At 38.9% G+C, this 15,891-nt stretch overlaps 1 protein-coding gene across 1 annotated transcript in view; it reads left to right on the top strand.

The window, feature by feature from the left end:
* Positions 1–15,891, top strand: part of LOC134219247 (histone-lysine N-methyltransferase, H3 lysine-79 specific) — a 442,335-nt gene that overhangs the window by 50,205 nt on the left and 376,239 nt on the right. The window contains exon 2 of the mRNA XM_062697950.1: positions 14,162–15,085. The gene's annotated coding sequence lies outside the window, so the exon portion shown is untranslated. The remainder of the gene's footprint in view (positions 1–14,161; positions 15,086–15,891) is intronic.

Raw genomic sequence — 15,891 nt, forward strand, 5'->3', positions numbered from 1 at the left:
CACCAAAATATACCGTGCGGCGGCTCTGTCGTCATGATTTTCCACAAAATAGATGATAATGCGCTTGAAATCGATAAGTGACCACATTGGCCACTCCTGGTACATGCAAGGTGCCCCCGGGGGACCCGCAGGATTGACATTTCCGTTTTAGCACCAAAATATATCGTGCGGCGGCTCTTTTGTCATGATTTTCCACCAAACAGATGGTTATGCGCTTGAAATCGATAAGTGACCACATTAGCCACTTCTGGTACATGCAAGGTGCCCCAGGGGAATCCGCAGGGGGGGACATTCCCGTTTTAGCACCAAAATATACCGTGTGGCGGCTCAGATGGTTATGCGCTTGAAATCGATAAGTGACCACATTAGCCACTTCTGGTACATGCAAGGTGCCCCAGGGGAATCCGCAGGGGGGGACATTTCCGTTTTAGCACCAAAATATACCGTGCGGCGGCTCTGTCGTCATGATTTTCCACAAAATAGATGATAATGCGCTTGAAATCGATAAGTGACCACAATGGCCACTCCTGGTACATGCAAGGTGCCCCAGGGGAACCCGCAGGGGGGGACATTCCCGTTTTAGCACCAAAATATACCGTGTGGCGGCTCAGATGGTTATGCGCTTGAAATCGATAAGTGACCACATTGGCCACTCCTGGTACATGAAAGGTGCCCCCGGGGAACCCGCAGGAGGGGACATTTCCGTTTTAGCACCAAAATATACCGTGCGACGGCTCTTTTGTCATGATTTTCCACCAAACAGATGGTTATGCGCTTGAAATCGATAAGTGACCACATTGGCCACTCCTGGTACATGCAAGGTGCCCCCGGGGAAGCAGCAGGAGAGGACATTTCCATTTTAGCACCAAAATATGCCGTGCGGCGGCTCTTTTGTCATGATTTTCCACCAAACAGATGGTTACGCGCTTGAAATCGATAAGTGACCACATTGGCCACTCCTGGTACATGCAAGGTGCTCCCGGGGAACCCGTATGAGAGGACATTTCCGTTTTAGCACGAAAATATGCCGTGCGGCGTCTCTTTCGTCATGATTTTCCACAAAACAGATGATAATGCGCTTGAAATAATAAGTGACCACATTGGCAACGCCTGAAACCTATGAGGGGCCCTCAGGGAACCTGTAGAAGGGGAAATTTCCATTTTTACACCAAAATAAGCCGTGCGCCGGCTCTTTTGGTGTTTTCCCATCAAACAGATGGACGTGCGCTTTAAATCGATAAGTGACCACATTTGAAACCTATAAGGCTCTCTCGGAGAACACGTAGAAGAAGACATTTATATTTTTACACCAACATATGTCATGCGGCGGCTCTTTCGTCGTGATTTTCCTCCAAATAGGTGCCCTCGAAATCGATAATTGACATATTGTCCACCCTTAGAGCCTATGAGGTGCCCTGGGAGCCCGTAGAAGAGTACATTTCCATTTTAACACCAAAATATGCCATCCGGTGGCTCTTTCTTTGTTATTTTCTACCAAACATGTGCTTGGAGTTGATTAGTGATATTGTCTACTCTTGGAACCTTTGAGATGCCCTGCGAACCCGTAGGAGATGACATTTTCATGGTTATATCAAATGTACTGTGCCGCTTGCGGCAGCTCTATCTTCGTCTATCATTGTCTACCCTGGCCACAAGCCTTCAAAAAGTTGGTTATGCGCTTTGAAATTGTTCTTCATTTGAAATTGAGTACTGAGTCAAATTAAAAATAGTTTCTGGGCTACTGTGATGGTTCCTTCGAATAGTTCTCCAAGGATTTTCTATTCCGCATCTCGATATTACCGATGACAATGATATGAAAACGGAACATTTCGATATAAAAATAATCTCTCCTTCTGTGAGACTCCTGGGGTACCTTGTAGGTTGTAGATATTGAGTTCAGAATGAATGACCTATTTGATAGAAAAAAACAAGATTAATCTACCTAGTGGTGATGATGCCTTTATCGTTCGTTCAAAAGTGTTGAGAAATGTATAAGAAAAGTCTAATATAACACTAATAGGTAGATAGCTCTTATTTTTCATATTTGTTTATTTGCATTCTAAAATTTTCTGCTGAACGCAACTTATTGCAAGCCAATCGGATGAGCATAAGTGCCAGAAAAGTGATTTTCCCATGCAGCGGCTGAAATTAGTATTTTGGCTATAACTTTGGAACCCATAGTCCGATCTGGCCAATTTTCAATAGGAAGCAATAGGGCAGGATTTTCGTCGAATGCTATTTACTGCAAGCAATTCGATTGAGGAAAAGTTCCTAAAAAGTGAGTGAGATTTTGTGTGCACAGACACTTTCAATAAATTCTTCACGGCACTCCACAATTACCGAAACTGGGCCTGGGGTTCCCCGGGTTGATATTAGATTTCAAGAGCATAACCAACTATTTGATGGAAAATTATAGTGAAAGAGCCGCTGCACGGCATGTCTTTAAGGGCCGATGTCCACGTAAAGTTTTTTCACGCTGCTTGCACGTCGCGTTCACGCAAGGTACCCAGCATCAAATGGAGTAATGCACACGTAAACGTGTGCACGACTACATTTGATGCCGGGTACCTTGCGTGGACGCGGCGTGCACGCAGCTTGAAAACATGCTACGTGGGCACCGGCCCTAAGTAAGAGTAAGAGTAAGCACGGAAATGTCTTCTCCTATGAGCTCCACGGCGGTACTTCATAGGTTCCAAAATGGAAAATGTGGTAACTTATTCATTTCGGTATAAAAACCGAAATGTCACCATCTACGGGTTCCCCGTGGGCATCTCATTGGTTCCAAGAGTGGCCAATGTGGTCACTTATCGATTTCAAACGCATAATCATCTATTTTGTGGAAAATCATGACGAAAGAGCTGCCGCACGGTACTTATCTGTAAAATAAAAAATCACGATACAAAAAGTTAAAAAAAAAAAAGCTGCTGCACGGCATATTTTGGTGTTGAAACGGAAATGTCCCCTTTTACGGATTCCCCGGGGGCACCTCATAGGCTCCAAGAGTGGTCAATGCGGTCACTTATCGATTTCGAGCGCATAATCATCTATTTTGTGGAAAATCATGACGAAAGAGCCGCAGCACCGCACATTTTGGTGCCAGAACGGAAATGTCCCCTCATACGGGTTCCTCGGGGGTACCTTGCATATACAAGGAGTGGCCAATGTGATAATTTAACGATTTCAAGCGCATGACCCTCCTTTTTTTTTGGAAAATCATGATAAAAGAGCCGCCACACGGCATATTTTGGTATTAAAACGGAAATGTCCCCTTTTACGGGTTCCCCGAGGACACCTCATAGGCTCCAAGAGTGGCCAATGTGGTCACTTATCGATTTCGAGCGCATAATCATTTATTTTGTGGAAAATCATGACGAATGAGCCACCGCATGGCATATTTTGGAGTTTAAACGGAAATATTCCTTTCTACGGGTTCCCCAAGGGCACCTCATAGGTTCCAAGAGTGGCCATTGCGGTCAATTATGGATTTCGAGCACATAATCATCTATTTTGTGGAAAATCATGACGAAAGAGCTGTCGCACGACATATTTTGGTGCTAAAACGGAAATGTCCCCTCCTGCGGGTTCCCCGGGGGCACCTTGCATGTACCAGGAGTGGCCACTTTCATCGGAAGCCCTCTCATGGACCATACATTACCGTTTTAGGAGAATCTATGAAGAATTAGCGATCGAAAGGCATATATGGAGCGATTTTTATGCTCCCCTTATATGACCGATAAGGTCCCCGTGGAAGTCGTTTCCCGGTGGCCATTGTCTCCAGAACCAGCATATCACCACATAGCCACAAAATTGATGAGTTTATCTTTGACTGTTTTATAAGCATTTACATTTCTGGGTCAATATGACCCCAACATCTTATTCGTAAGTTTTTTCTAATATCCGAAGAAGGTTAAGAGTGATAACATAATTTGAAAAATCTCGAAAGAGCTAGCACTTTTTTATGAAAAATGTGTTGGCGCTTAATATATGTGTACATTATATTAATTTGCATTCTTTCTGAAATTAGTTGTATAAGATGTTCCCATAATTTTATGCTACATAAGAACAAGATCATATCTCCTCTAAAAATATCCCAATGGTTGTAATAAATGCAATAGAAGTATGTGGAAAGTAGGAAGGAGACGAACCTGGGATTAAATGCACAACCTCCTGCTAATAAGACAGAAGGAGTAGTCATTAGACCACCCAGCATTTTTAGTAACATGTATAAATCTTTCCAAAAATTGCGATTGGTGTTTTAATGCGATTGAACCGATTCTTTATGAGCATTCAAGAGTCATCGAATTATTGTAATCTGTTAAGGGTCGGCTTTATGGAAAGGTTTGTATTAATCAAAAGAGATTGGTGAGCAGAACTAGACATTCTATAGATTCACCATTAGGTGAATTAAAGCGTATTTTTGATCAAATTGTCAGACTTGACGCCACTGCGAGACATAATCCGGATGCAAAAGTGTTTAATAATTCATCATTTTCTTCACTGATTGGATCGTCCCATGTGCTGTGCATATTGCGTTCACAACTATTGTGGATATAATAAATGCCATCTGAGGTTGATTTCATTTCGTTTGACCCTGCTTTATTACATCGCAACGATAACATTTCTAGCGCCCGTATTATCCTTCAAATATTTATTCATTATGTTAAAAGTAATTCACTTTGATTAAAATTGAGACAATTTTCATGTGCTGTATTTTCATAACAGTTTATCGTAATCTTCATAGATATCACAAAATAATTCAAAATTCACAGAAATAAAATGATAAAAGATACCTACCTACTTCAGCAATTTTGGAACCCAACGATATTGGTTTCATACTTTTTTGTTTGTTTTCGTGTGGTTTTTCGTTCGTAGTGCATACTAACCGGATACTCGGCCTTTTTCGCATGATAATTTGTTTTGTATAACAGGTTGTTTATCTGCTGTTCAATATCAGCTTGAATCAGTCTCATTCTTTCATAGCATTTGTTAATGGAACATATTTTTAACATGGAGAGACAACAAAAAACGGAAAACTGGTTCTACTTTGTTCGCATACCTACTGTCTGCGCATTTCAACGATAACATAAAGTAAGATACTTATCTGCTGCGAATATTCTGTATTCCGTGTCATCGTTTTGGATCTATTGATGAGGATGGTTGACTGATTGGTGATAAGATGAAGATTGTACTACATTGTTAGTTGTAAACAGGGCTGACAATCGTCATCGTCATAGCCAGAGATGTCAGATTTGAAGACATGTCTTCAATTTGAAGACATTTGAATCTCTGTGAAGACATTTATTTTGTGAAGACATTTTGAAGACTTTCCAAAATATTTGAAGACTTATATACTTATTAGAAGATACTTGAAGACAATAAATAAGCCAGTGAATAGAAAATACAATTTTATTACTTACTAATAAATTTTGCGACCTCTAAAGACTAACTATATAAATATTACAAAAGTTATAATAGTCTTAGTCTCGGGCTTAGAATCTCAAACATAAAAATACATTCACACTAGCCGGTTGATAACTGCAACGCATTTTAGACCTCATACACAGAAAGAAAAATCATATATGAAATTAAAAAAATCATTGGTTAAAATAAAAAGTTTCGTTGGTTCTTTTTGGTAGAGAGTTGCAAATGTTTGAAACAAAAGTACGCAAACTTTTTTTACACCAATTGTACAAAAGTTGCATACCGCTCTGAAATTAAAAGTTTGGACTTTCAAAAGAAAGTTGAAACTAGGTACACAAAATGAAAGTGGAATATTTTTATTCTAAAACGACAGCTGCTTACTCAAAACAAAATCTCCCAAATTTTACCCTCCATGTTTTGCTTTTGAATTCATAGTAAAAGAATTAGTATGAGTTTTTTTTATTTCATATTATATTCAATCGGTGTTTAATCATAAACACAAAGTTGATAGGATGTTATGTTCAGCATCCGACCAGCAAGCAACTTGGTTCAAAACTATGAAAATAATCCATCCACTTGTGGTGCGCATCGTAAACATCTAGGCGATCTATACATTGCGCCGTAGTATTCCTGCCAGTTAAGAATGCCAATACAAGTAATTTGTCTGTAAAAAAAATCAGATATTCAACATTATGTGCACTCCAACATTGGAATTTCAACCAGAACTAGTTTCACGCCATTGATGTGAGTCTCGGTGTATGAGTCGGGTGGTTTGCTCTGGGCAATTGTATCAGGGCGGCACACTGATAGTGTACCTTTTCTTGCTAATAAGTATAAAATTATGACCTACCTTCCAGTTCCATGTGTAGCGCGATTATTTCTTGCAGAAAAAATAAAGAAGGTTCATGCCAAAATCTGCGAAAATTATTTAACTTCGAGGCAGCACCGAACATAACTGCTGCAAAAAACTTGGGATAAAGGAGTGACTGTGATTTGTTTTCTTTTGATGACTTGGCTACTGTCAGTCAGTCAACTTGTTGTATACATATTGATATTTTAATAATTTTATACTTGAAAAGATGATTTTTAAATTTACACTCAGAAAAGATGGAAAATACTTTTGAATGAAACGTATAACTTTCGGCCAAGCTAATTTAACTTTTATTTTAAAGAAATTTTCTAACTTTTCCGATTGAAAGTGCATATATTTTGAAAGAACAGTTTTTATTTTTTCTGTGTACGCACTTCACTTTGAGCTGTGTGCTGGTTAAAAAGTTCTCGATGGCAGCATTTGTTTATTTTCCTTGGCGGTGGCATCGTTTTTGACGTGTCTGTGAAAAGGTATTTCGATCATTAAATCGGAACGCAATGGCCGATCTAATATGCGGCAAATGCAACCGTTGAGCTACAACCAGATTTTTTTTCTCAATTCCTTCTGAATTCATCTGATCTTTTCGGCATTTCCATTCCATCATTCAACATTCCTCTAAATATCCTTCAAGAAACTCTTTGAATTTCCCGTGGATTTTTAGAAGAATTTTCAGTAAAAATTTTATAGATTTTTTCGTGTAAAATAAGAAGAATTTACGATGAGGAACTTCTTGTCTAAATTTAAGAGAATTGAAATTGAAAATTCAGATAAAATTATCGAGGAAATTTATAATAATGTCCGTAAAGAAGAAATAAATGAAATCCTCCAAATATTAAGCGGAAAATTCTTCTCAATTTCTACTGAGCTCCCACAAAAAATCCCTTTTAATTTCCACAAGAAATTTGTCCAATTAATTTCCATAGAAAAAATGTCGACAAGAAATTGAAATTGTTTTGGTGTTAAATGGATATTTCTCAGAACTTCCATGGTATGTTCTTCCAAAAAAACCCAAGGAAACTTGTTACACACTTTCGTTAAATTCTTACTTGAATTCCTTTGGTATTTTCTCTGAGAATTATTTTATGAATTTCTCCAAACAATCGTTCTGGTATTCTTTCTGAAATTCCTCAATGAATTTGTTCGGAAATTTCAGGATTTCTCCAAAATCCTCCAGAAATTCCTTTGGAATTTTTTCTCTAAAACTCCTCCGTAAGATCGTCCAAGAATTCCAGCGAAAGTATATCCAAGAATTCCTTCGGAAGATCCTCCAGAATTTCTCCGCTAGTTCCTTCACGAATTTTTCCAGCAGTTCTTTCAGGAATTCCTCCGGAAGTTCGTCCAGAAATTCTTCCGAAAGTTCCCCCAGGAATTCCCGCGGAAGCTCCTCCAGGGATAACTCCGGAAGTTTCTCCAGGAATTCCTCTGGAAGATTCTCCAAGAATGTTGCCGAAAGATTATCTAAGAATGCCTCCGGAAGTATACTATGGAATTTCTCTGGTATTTCCTTCAGGATTTCTTTCGGAAATTTCTGCAGCAATATCTCAAGAAGATTCTCCAAGAATTCATTCAGAACTACTTTCAAGAAGTCCTCGAGAAGTTTGTTTAGAAATTTCTTAACAAGAAGGAATTCCTGTAGGAGCTTTCTAGGAAGGAAGTCTAGGTAGGAAGTTTCTCCAATAATTCCTCCTGAAAATCCTCCAGCAGTTACAACAGGAATTCGTCGGGAAATTTCGTCAGGAGTCTTAGAAGTAATTAGAAGCTCCATCCAGAAGAAATTAGTTAAAGTAGTAAGAAGTTCCATCAAGGATTTATCCAGAAGTTGCTCAGAAATTTATCCGGAAGTTCCTCAAAAAAATCTCACGGTAAATTTTGATTGCCTACAGGGTATTCTTTAAAAATAAATTTGGAAGAATTTCACGTGGAAATTCAGTTGAAAAATCCGGTGGAATTTTAACCAGACTGAATAAAAATCCAGGGAAGCTCGTTATATATCTCGTGAAAATTTTAAATTAAATATAAATATTTAAAAAATATATAAATTATCTTTGAAAAATATTCTATAAAATTCAAACAATTTAAATGTTAAAAAATAAACATTATTCCACATCAATAAAATAAGGACTTAATTGAATTTACAATTGATTTTGAAATTTCTCGCTGATAATCATAATTTTAACATTTTAATATTGAAGACATTTGAAGACATTTCTAAACGACTGTGAAGACATTTGAAAATATCATCTGGCATCCCTGGTCATAGCACGAAATGCCACAGTAGCGACGAGTTGCATTCATGGCTACTCTACACATCGTCAATGACGCGCACGACGTTAGCTTTCGTCGTGTAACTAAATCGTTCTGACGACATTGAAGAACGAAGACTTCATATCGTTATTCTTCAAGCGGCAGCTGCCATGCGAAGATTTTTACTAATTCTTTGTAATAATGAATTTGAAGCAACGTATGAAAGCATTATGAATGTTATCGATACATTTATGTTACCAAATTACCTACTATTTGTTTATTAGTGACGCTATTATGTTTATGTTATGACGTGTAATCAATTGTGCGAAGAAGTGACGACGAAAATCGTCATAACTTTTGGCTGCGCGACTATCGTCGTGGTACGCATGCGGCGCGAAGAAAACGAATAGGTGTTGCGTCGTGCAATGTTATGACGAAGACTACATTTTTTTCGCTTTCTTCATACGACGAGAATGACTATTGTCAGCCCTGGTGCCAGAGTGTGGGACTCCTCCAGCCGTGACTGGTCCTACTCACTAAACTCTCCTTGGGCTCTAACGTACATTCCCCTCGGGATGATGTCAGGCCATTTGGCCGATTGCCGTTTGGCCGAGCGGCATTTGGTCGAATGCCGTTTGGCCGAACGGGTCGTTTGGCCGAATAGTTAAAAAAAATTGACCTCAGTTTACGAGTGGTCCTTTTTCCTACTTCCTTCTTCTTTCTTTCTTTCTTCCTTCCTCCTTATTACTTCTTTCTTTTTTATTCTTTTTTCCATCCTCTATCTTCCTTCTTCTTTCTTCCTTCTTCCTCCTTCTTTTTTCCTTCTATTTTATTCCTTCTTTCTTCTTCCTTATTTCTTTTTTCTTCTTTCTTTTTCCTTCTTCCCTCTTCCTTCTTCCTTCATTTTCTCCCTTATTCTTTCTTCCTTCTCTCTTCTTACTTCCTTCTTCTTCATTCTTCCTTTTTCTTTTTTCCTTCTTCTTTCTTCCTTCTTCGTTTTTCCTTTTTCTGTCTTCGTTCTTCCTTCTTCCTTTTCCCTTCTTCTTTCTTCCTTTTCCCTTCTCCTTTCTTCTTTCTTTCTTATTCCTTCATCCTTATCCGTTCTTCTTAATTCTTCTTTCTTCCTACTCCCTTCTTCCTTATCTCTTCTTCTTACCTCCTTATCCCTTCTTCTTGCTTTCTTCTTCCTTCTTTCTCCCTGCTTCTTTCTTCCTTCTTCCTTCTTCTTTCTTTCTTATCCCTTCTTCTTCCTTCTTCTTTCTTCCTTCTTTCTTTTCCCTTCTTCATTCTGCTTTCTTTTTTCCATTCCCTTTTTCTAACTTTTTCTTTCTTCCTTTTTCCTTTCCCTTTCTTCCTTCTTCTTTCTTTCTTATCTCTTATTCTTACTTCTTCTTTCTTCCAGCTTCCTTTTTCTTTCTGCCTTCTTCCTTCAACCTTCTTCTCTCTTCATTCTGTCCTTCTCCCTTCTTCATTCTTCCTTCTTCCTTCTTCTTTATTTCTTCTTCCTTCTTCCTTCTTCATTATCCCTCCTTCTTACTCCTTCTTCCTTCTTCTTTCTGCCTTTTTCCTTCATTCTTTTTCCTTCCTCTTTCTTTCCTCTTCCTGCTTCCCTCTTCCTTCTTCCCTCTTCCTTCTTCCCTCTTTCTTCTTCCTTCTTCATTCTCCCTTTTTCCTTCTTCCTTCTTCCTTTACCCTTCTTCCTTCTCCCTTTACCCGTGTTCCTTCTTCTTTCTTCCTTCTTTCTTCTTGCTTCTCACTTCGTAAGAAAACGTATTTCAACTATTCGGCCAAACGCCATTCGGCCAAATGGCGTTCGGCCTAATTACCCTTTCGGCCAAATAGCATTTGGCCAAACGACTCTAAATCCTCGTGACTGCCTTACGGCAATATTTCGAGGCAATTCTTCTGTGTTCTCTCTGATTTCTTAGCCCTTCGGCTTCCTTGTTGTTGCACCTTTAATCATTGAAGCTTCATGTTGGCGTGGTTGCAATCTACTCAAATAGACCCCTATGGCGGATCTATCCTACTCCGACGGGAAGTTCCCTGGCAGCGAGAGCTTCCCCGAAACCAATGGCCCGTGTCCGTGGATGTTCGTTGGCGTAACCAACATTATTCTCTCACATGGTTTGCATATTTATATATCAAAGAGTAATTCCGAAGCACTTTCTTAATTCAACGAGAAAATGATTGAGTGTCGAAGTCGGTCTAGGAATTCCGGGTGGAGCATAGCGACCGGTTCAATGCCGCTTCGACTACCCAAAACCGGTTATACAATGCATCACGATCTGCTCGGCCTAGACCTCAGCGATGGATCTAGCATACTCCGACTAGAAGCTTCCACCGAAACTGAGCTTTTTCAACCATTGAGTCACTCAACTCCCAGCGTAATTCTTATGCCATTTTTAACCGCGTTTTCGTTGCACCATTTAGCTCCCAGTTTAGTCGTAGACTACTCAGATGATCCCCGGCAGATCTACTCTTTTAGCTTTTCTAACAGCCTTCTTTAGTGTTTGCCAAATCGACGCATATATAGAGCCCTTTCACACTTCAGCGAGTGACTGACCGGTTGTGTGCCGAAGTCGGCCCGGGATATTCCGGGTGGAGGATAGCGTCCAGTTTTCGACCTAAACTGTAAGGCCGTCTTCAGCGTCTCATACCTATTTGACTCGAGCAAAGTAAATTTTTTAGTACAGATCAGTATAAGACCTAAACTAAAGAATGGTTTGAAGTACCGTGCTGTCCCAAGAAATGATGTCCCAAGAAAATATTCCAACTCAATATAACCACGAGTATATGAAAATCGAGCTTAAAAGAGTTTGAAGTACCATTGATGTTTTGGGATTCTTTGACTTGATTTCAATAGCGAAATGGTCAGAAAAAATATTTTAGACGGTTGAGCGAAATGATGTTTTATGGAGTTATTTTAACTCAAAGCTTCATGCAGATTTTAAAGATTTGAACTCAAAAATAGTTCAGCTGATGTCCTGGAAACATTGTGTCATGTTCATAATAGCGAGTTGGTGTCCCATGAAGCCAAAAACACAATTGTAAGGCCGATACCTCGTAGACCACATAGACCTTCTATATCTGAACTAAAGAATAGTAAGACGTACCGTTGATGTTTTAGGAATACACTGGATTTTGTTTTTACGCGATTTACACTTTCTTAATTTTTCACCCATCCTAAATGCTTAACGCATATTAATTACCATGTGATTTTTCTTTGAATTATTTAGGATTTTTTGAAACATGTTGCGAAGATTTTGGTGGCAAATTGAAGTCACACGAACAAAAATACGAGCGAAAAAAAATCGTGTAAAAACAAAATCCTGTGTACTGTGACATGATGTTATGGAGTTATACCACCTATAGAATAAAGGCAAAGACCTTGTAGATTACTTTTTTGACCATGCAGTACTTCAAGATCTGTCAACTGGGGGGAAGATGATCATTTTTAAGACAAAACATGCAATAACAATGTGTGCTCACATTTTAAATCGAAACAAATATTTTCAAAACATGTACTGCTATACGTTGCAATAATCAACAATTTTAGTTTTCTGAAATGCGTTCGCATTTATTAAAATAAATTAAATTATCACACATCTTTTGAATAATCTGGTTTGGGGTGAAGTTGATCAAGACAGCTCTACTAAAGCCATTATGACCTAGTAGTCAAAATACACTAGGTTATCTAAATGAATGTTGAATTTACTACGTAAAGAAGTCTAAGAAGTCAATATTTGAAATGAAAATAGCGTCATTTATGACTATCTCTCTCTTTCTTCACAAAATACATTTTCATGATAATAACCGAAAACTCGATTTCTACGTAGCCGTAACATTACTTGAACGGAAGATATTGTTGACTACCGTTTCATAAAAATTGGCACTTTTGACTGACACATCAAATGATCATTTTCACCTCAATAATCATCTTCCCCCCAGTTGACGGTACTCTAGAAATAGGATACCATTGATGTTCTGAAAAAAAACTTATAACGCTTTAATGATCATGCAGACGGTCTAGATCAAGGATAATTTGAAGTATTGATGAAACGTAGAAGTAAATTTGATCCAACGAGCTGTTCCAACAGCAAATTACCTCCGAAACCCCGCAAATCGCTTTGTTGGTCATGTATATCTTCAAGAATGGTTTGGAAGCACTAGAACATTTAAAAACATATTTTACCACGTGCTTCTATTTTTTCATAGTTTGTATCACCTCCAGAACTGGTATATCCGGATTGAATCTGTTAAGTCAATCAGCTAAAAAAAAGGTTTATTTTTACAAAATAACATGTTTAGATAATAAAATCATTTCATCATACTCAGGTAATAGCATATGAAAGATTTCAATCGTAGCTCCACACATAAATGAGTGTTGGGTACATGAGTCTATTCGAATCAAACGGTACAGTTTTCTCGAAAAGCTAAATTATCTGAATGAATGATTCAGTGAGACATCTCACCACTCACTTCTCACTGTAAAAAATGAGAAGCTCGAAGTGAGTAGTGAGACGTTTGTCGTCCTATTCGGCCAAATGACCTACTCGGCTAAATGTCTTATTCGGCTAAATGTCCTATTTGACCAAATGACCTATTCCGCCGGATGATTTTCGGTCAGATGGATTTCAGCCTAATAGTTTGTTCGGCCTAATGGCATTCATCCAAACGACCCTTTTCCCTTTTGGTAATTCCAAATACCCACGGCCACGGTGTTTTTGGTACGGTTCACTTTGCCATCATTCATGCTTTGTTTGAAGTTTACACTAAAATACTGAATGTAAAAATATGACCTATCCACCTATAAGTTACACTTCTATTTTTCCTTATATGGGTTTTAATCATTTTAAATGCTGGAGAAAGGCACCATCATCGCTAGGTGGATTAATTATGGGCTTTTTGGAATAGCTTTCTGGAATAAGCTCCTATATGCACATCGTACGGTAAGACGCGCGGCTACAAAGCAAGACCATGCTGAGGGTGGCTGGGTTCGAATCCCGGTGCCAGTCTAGGCAATTTTCGGATTGGAAATTGTCTCGACTTCCCTTAAGAAGGCATAAAAGTATCATCATGCTAGCCTCATGATATACGATTGCAAAAATAGTAACCTGGCTTAGAAACCTCGCAGTTAATAACTATGGAAGTGCTTAATGAACACTAAGCTGCGAAGCGGCTCAGTCCCAGTGTGGGGAAGTAATGCCAATAAGAAGAAGAAGAAGATGCACATCGTAATCATAGATATTTCTTAAAATATTCATTAGTTATTGTCAAATTTATTAGGATATCCAAATACATGGACGTACATATTTATTAATTCCCACGTCGATGAATGCGGAAAATTAAATGAATAGAATAACGTACCAGCCTTGTACGCCGCATTTAAATGTACATAAGCATAAATAAAATCATTAAGAGCAATATCATATCGCCTCAGCACTAGGATTAATTAGCTAAAGTAATTCTACACTTCATCCAATAACCGTATTATTATCTTGCAAGGCTTTTCATCAAACTCCTCTCAAGGGTGTAATTACAGTCCGAGAAAAAGTTCTACCTTCGTGCTCGTTTTTATTCCTACATCACTGATAAACATTTTTCTCCTCTTCATTTTTCTTGCAGATTATTCCGTGAATGACCGTGCAGAACTAGCGAAACTTTTTCCCAACAAATCACTAACGAAGAAACCGTGTACTTATCCTCAAGTTTTCTCAAAGTTAATTTCCCCTTCCGTTTGGCACGCCGGAGAGGATTAAGCAACCGAAACCGAACACAGCGAAGAACAATCAAAATCGAATAAATCTCGTCGTGTTCCTTCGGTTCTTTTGAAAAGTGGAAACGTTCTCTTGCGAGTGTTTGAATTGTGTAAGGAAGCGGAAATAGAATTGCTTCTCCACTTTTTCTTCGAGGGGGCTAGAGTTGGAAAACTTGTGAAAATCAGTGAACGAGCTGGAACGAAGCTGGAACGCTCGCGTACGAAGAGCGGAAGGAAATTAAAACTAAACAAACCTGATGAAGGTGCAGAAGTAGTGGCGGTAGCTGGTGTGTAGACGTTGGTGTCTGCAACGGAATCAAATCGAAAGATAAGTGGCAAAGGAAGACACTGACAACGACTGCCGACTGTTTTAGTTGAAATTTATTTTACGATCAATTTTTCCTTCCCATTGGAGACGACAGTGCATCAAAGGTGCTTTTTGGACTAGACCCGGTGGGAAATCGCAACCTTCGCTTCAGGGAGACTAATGTGATTAAACTGTAGTCATACCCAGCTGCACACGGGTACTGGGTGTCAATCTCAGTCGAACGAAGACCGGAAGGCGGGTTCATAAAAAGAAAAGCCCCTCTCGCGGGAAAAAAAATAATTCAGTGTCAGTCCGTCAGCTGCAGTGTCTTTTAACAAACGTTGGAAAAGTGAAAACTTTGAAAACAGAAAGTGACAGAGTCGTCTATCTGCAGTGTTGTAGTGTTTCAATCGCAGCCCCCTCGAGCGCGGAGAGCACGGATTGAGCGAACCAGCCAGGTCACAGCCTACATGGAGTGATGAAGGTAAGGCGCACTTTACTCGCTAATTGATTCAATTAAAATGAGACACCGTCAGTTTGTCCATCGTTTTCGTAGTTGATACCCGCGGGGTTCCGTGTGGTCCGGCTAGTTCTGCTGCCGTGGAATGTTGCGGAATGGGAATTTATGTGACAGGTGTTATTTGAGTGCATAATAAAAGAAACAAAATGAATGGTACACTAAGGTCGTTTTTTAGGCTGGTTGCCTTTTATGCGAATTTTAGGATTTAGGCGCTTTTTCACGCGGATGTTCCAAAAAGATTTTTTGACGCGGTTTTTTTAAAGGTAAGGAAACACGAGAATAAAATTTATTTTCGATGAAGTCGCTTTTTACGAAGTTAAAGCTAATTCCCATTCGTTTATGTTGAAAATGTGTCTTTTAGAAATTTTATCATCCACCTTCCTAAGATACTCTATTGGGATCATATCTACGCTCTTAGAGGTGGGTTAATTGATGTTATTATAAAGAAGCCATAGTAAGAAGTGAGCCAGCCTAGGGCTAAACATTTCCTAAATAAAAACAATAATTATAATAAGTAGCCACAGCTTAGTATTTTCGGTTGGGGTCATGGGGTCATTATTCTGCTGAAACATATATGCTCCTTGTAAGTCTAATTTCGCAGCACCAGCGCTCAAACTTTCTTTAATAAAGCGAATTTACATTTTGTGATCCACAATTTCTTCAATGACATGCAATTTTTCTACAGCGGTTGCACTCATGTACCCCCAGACCATAACAGAACCCAGTCATGCTTTGCTGTTGGAATGAGTTCTCATTTTTTTTTTGCCATA

The sequence above is a fragment of the Armigeres subalbatus genome, chromosome 3, assembly GCF_024139115.2.
Source record: "Armigeres subalbatus isolate Guangzhou_Male chromosome 3, GZ_Asu_2, whole genome shotgun sequence".
Classification (NCBI taxonomy): domain Eukaryota; kingdom Metazoa; phylum Arthropoda; class Insecta; order Diptera; family Culicidae; genus Armigeres; species Armigeres subalbatus.